At 42.3% G+C, this 4,762-nt stretch overlaps 1 pseudogene; it reads right to left on the bottom strand.

Moving 5' to 3' along the window:
* Nucleotides 1-689: 689 nt before the first annotated feature.
* Nucleotides 690-1,558, bottom strand: LOC101721353 (ATP synthase F(0) complex subunit g, mitochondrial pseudogene; annotated as a pseudogene).
* Between the last annotated feature and the right edge of the window lie 3,204 nt (nt 1,559-4,762).

Raw genomic sequence — 4,762 nt, forward strand, 5'->3', positions numbered from 1 at the left:
CTATTAAATTCCAGCTATATACTGAGGCATGCCAAAGGCTGTGAGCACAAGCCTTTTTCCTCTTTGTAAAAACAAGCACAGAAAAACAGAATTCACCAAGTATTGGAGGGATTAGAGGCATATTGGTACTAACTCAGATTTCCACCGTTGGAAAGGCTGAAAAGAAATAACTTGCTTAGTTTGTGCTTTATTGCTATTTAATGCCATCACTTCTATCTTGAGTCATCTCAGCATGCTTCCCATGCCTTGTGAGGGCCACTAGAAGATAAAGCCAAGGAGCACTCTTCCCTTACTAATCTTGTTTTCAAAGGTGCATCACATGCATAGTTTGTATAGTTTCAATGGCATTTAATATTCTACTCTCTTATCAATGTCAACTCCCACTCAGAAGCTCAGAAACATTTTGGCCTTTATCTCTAATTTTTAAACTCAACAGGGAAAATTTGGTGTTCAGAGAGGAGAAATAATATCAGATTTGGCTGTATACTGTGACATCCTCCACAGTATTGGTTAAAATTAGCAACTAACTGTAAAACAAGCTTCTTCCAAAATCTACCTGTATCCGGTAAAAAAAAAATCAGGCCAACCATCTAAAAGGCTTATAAAATTTTTAAGAAGTCTTTTCAAAATTTAAAACTGTATGACTTGTGTTTATTTAAGCCAACAGAAATAGCTCTGTATTACCCTGATTTTTTTGATAGTTGACACATTTTATTCAGATAGCAGACATTCTGATCACGTGATTCATCATGTAATTCAAGAACACCCAAATATTACATTAAATATAATCAGATGTTAAAGATATTCAAACATTATAGCCAATGATGCCACACCTGCCTATGATCTCTCCGATATAAAACCACATCCACACTTCGGTGGCCACCAAACCATTCAGCACAGCTTCCTTAACTGTGAGCTGTTCGAAGCTACCAGTTTTAACACTATTGACTATTTTTTTCAGGCTCTGAATAGCCACAGGGATCTCAGCAGGAGTTGGAGGAACCAGCTCAACCTTGGCATAATGCCAAAATGTGGCCACTCAAGGCTTGGAGTAAATTACAGCAGCATTCACCAGCGCCAGGGCCTTCTCCGTGAGGTTATAGAGGAACTGGGCCATGGTTCTAGGGTGGCAGTTACCCTGACTTTTGTAGATGAAGAATTAAACTTGGCATAGTACCTGCAGGTGATGTTCCTAAGAATGAACACAAATTAATAAATAAATGAGAAAACAGATTGATGTATTCCCAAGGCCACTTTTCAAACAGTGTTAAAACTCAAAACTTGCTCTATGTAATTTGTTTAAAAGAAAAAAGAAATTCGTGCCTATACATGTAATATGAATTGCTCTAGTAATATTCTCAAACTACAATGTACTTATTACTTTTTTTTTTTTTGGTACTGGGGATCAAACTTGGGACCTTGTACTTGCAAGGCAGGCGCCAGAACCACAGAGCTAAATCCCTGGCCCTACTTATTATTTTAAAACATATTCTTACTGTCGGTACTTCACTGGAAATGTCATATATTTAATCAGAAGGAGATAATTACACATTTCAGAGACTTCTAATAGGAAATGTAATTCATACTAAAAACATTTATAAAATAAAAAACTCCACTAATCAGTTTATATTTTGCATTTCATTTAGTCAACAAATATTCATTAAGAGACTAGTATGTGTTGGCCAGTGTTCTGCGCAAATGGTTTGATAGCAGCATGGTTGACCATAGCAGACAAAAACATCTACCCTTTTAGAAACTACAATCCAGTATCCTTTGGGTTCATATTGAATTACAGCATGAAAATCATGCTTCTGTTTTTAAGAAAATTATTTGTATTTTATTATTGTGATTGGAATTTAAAAGAACATTAAGGAGAACATCATTTATCTTAATCTTCAGTAATTCTCAGTTTGTACACTCATCCTTGAGAGTATGAAAAAAAACCCCAATAAAAACAGTAAAAAGAAACAGAGCATTCTCCGTAGCCTTGCTTAGACTTCCTTTTGTTCTTTTTATTTTCACTGTTTCACAGAAAAGCCCAGGAAACAGGGAACCATGGTGTAATGTGTCTTGATGTCCCAGGGCCCCAGCCTCAAACCTGGAACTGGCACTTGACAAGCTGTACTGAGTAACTTAAATACGTAAGTATTCACAGTAACATGAAACCAGGAAAAACAAAACTAGTGCTTTGATTTTTTTTTCAGGCAGTACTGGAGCTTAAACTTAAGGCCTTGTACATGCTGGGCAAGCACTCTACCATTAAGCTACATCCTTAGCCTTTTCTTACTTTGAGACAGGGTCTCACTAAATTGCCCAGGCCATCCTGGAATTTGTAACCCGCTTGCCTCAGCCTCCAGAGTAGCTGAGATTACAGGCATGCATTGCCATATCTGCATGAAGCACTGGTCCCCATTTGGTGCTTTACCATCCTGCATGCATGGATACTTAATAACAGATATCCACATGGTCAGAATAAGTACTCTTTGTGTTTCCATATTCTCATACACCTGCCTGGAATTGCCTCCAAGAAAAAACTCTAAAACCTTGAAATGGATCTCTAACAGAGCTTTCAGCACCCATAATTTTGTGGTGTTACTTTAAAAGAATGGATTGTATACCTCTTCTTTTTCCCCTAAATCACTAGGGCCTGGGAGTGCGACAAGACTGTGTGTTTGTGGGGGGTAGTATTTAGGATGGCTTGGTCGAGGAAAGGTAGTAAAATGTCAAACAAGGACCCAAGCTTGGACTCCGAGTTGTCTCACGTACAGGTAAATGCCTCAATTCTCTTGGAGCACTCGTGCAGACTGCAGTGTTGTCATACTGACACACAGAATTGGATGCCTAAAACCTTAACATTTTATCTTTCCTTCTTTTTCCTCCCTGCCACCACCTCCCCCAGTGCCACAGGGCATTTAAGCAAAGCAAAGTGGGCCAAAAATGCCATTCTTAATGTGGGAAGAATACGCTATCTAAATGTGCCCAGAAACCAAACGAGAGATTTCAGCATTTAACTGTGAAAAGAAACCACCAGTTACAAGTCAGAAGAAAGAGCCTGCTCTGACACAATTTCCTTTCAGCATCACATTCAGCCAGACACACACCAGCTTGGGGAAAGGACTTACTGTCTCTCCAATTCTAGAAGCAATCCCAACAGTGCAGGTAAGTCCACACATTTTGTGACTCATGAACCACTGAACAAAAGTTCTTTTTCTCTAGCTGTTCAGAACCAACAAGGTCTGCAAACCATCAAGACTCCAGAGAGGAAAAAGAATTTTGCAGATTTCATTTTTTGAACATTCATTAGCCCCCACCTTCTGCAATCAGCCAAGAAACTGCGTAGTCTTTGCCGTACTGTAGCACCCCTAAGCTAACTCTCCCTCTCAGAACAGGATCCATGGCAGCCAAACCTCAACGATCAGGGAAGCTAAGAGAAACTTCCAGCAGTGATTTCTTCAGGTGCAGAATTTGGGGAAAGTACTTATTTATTTGAAATATCAACTCAGTTACTCCAGACAGACCCTGTCACTAAGACTGAAAAGATCTAACTTTAGTGACATACATTCCATTGTGACATTGCTCATTCGAATAACGTGGGGTTTTTTTTTTTTGCGAAAGGAAAAAAAAGATCCAGTTCTTTAATAAGAATTTTTCTTTTGATATTATCATCATCCCATTCATTGCTGCAATATAAAGATGTGGTTCGAAGAATTTCGTCTCAAAGAAGGCCTTGTATCCTCATCAGCAAAGTAGGCAGGAGCTGGGAGGCCAGCCAGGATGTGGGAATGGCCTCCTATATAAAACTGCATTTTATATGTACGCTAAAGCAGGATTCTACCTGTATTGTAATTTTGTGTTAACTAATGCTCTCTATCCTCAAGAACACAGTATGAGATCTTGAAGTCTTTCATTTTTCCATTTCTTTCCCCAAAAATGAAAAATAAAATTTAAAAGTATCTTAAATTTTTGGCAATCGTTTAAGTACATTTTTGGCAGTGTTTTAATACTTTCTCTGGCTAGAAAAGTTTATGCAAACCAAACTCCAACATTCTATATTGCGTCCTGAGAACTCTATTTTGACACACTCCAAGACTGTGCTAATGCCGTCCTTTTCCACATTATGGAAATCGAAAAAAAATGACCAGAAAAATAACAGGCAGGTATCAGGAGGTGAGAAGGTTGGAATTAAGCTACCAAGCGAGAAGAGGCAGTGGTCAAAACTGCATCTACGGTCTGTAGATTTCCAGTTCCCTACCCCACCCTCCGCGCACCTGAAGCCAGACGGAGGAGGGCGGGGGCGGACAGGTCACAGCAGCCGCGCACCTGCCACCCCCTCCCCGGAGCCGCCGGGGCTGCACCTGGCGCCCACCTGCGCCCCGAGCTTGCACGGATGGGGAGGGCCGGGCGCGCTTTTCTTTTTTTGTCAGGCTCCCAAGAGATGGAGGATTTGGCGGGGAGTGCTCTTTGATACACTACACTGGGAACCTCGCATATAATTTTTTTAATCGCAGCCCCCCCCCGCCCCGCCCCGCCCATGCCCACCACCCAAGCAGGCCGGAGGCTGCGCCCCCTCCCCGCCCTTAACAAGTGAAAGCGTGCACCGCCCCCGCCCCCGCCCCGCGCCCACTTTGGTCCCTCCCGGCCGCCGTGGGAATGGCCGCCCTCGGGAGCCCGCCGAGGGGGCGCTGGAGAGGCCGAGCCCCGGCCGAGCGGCCGCCGCCCCCACCCCCGCCCCGCGCGGCCCACGCCGGGATCTGCGTCACTC

This window comes from Heterocephalus glaber, unplaced genomic scaffold (genome assembly GCF_053883595.1).
Source record: "Heterocephalus glaber isolate CG9 unplaced genomic scaffold, H.glaber_assembly_v1.0 deba00001190, whole genome shotgun sequence".
In the NCBI taxonomy this organism is placed as follows: domain Eukaryota; kingdom Metazoa; phylum Chordata; class Mammalia; order Rodentia; family Bathyergidae; genus Heterocephalus; species Heterocephalus glaber.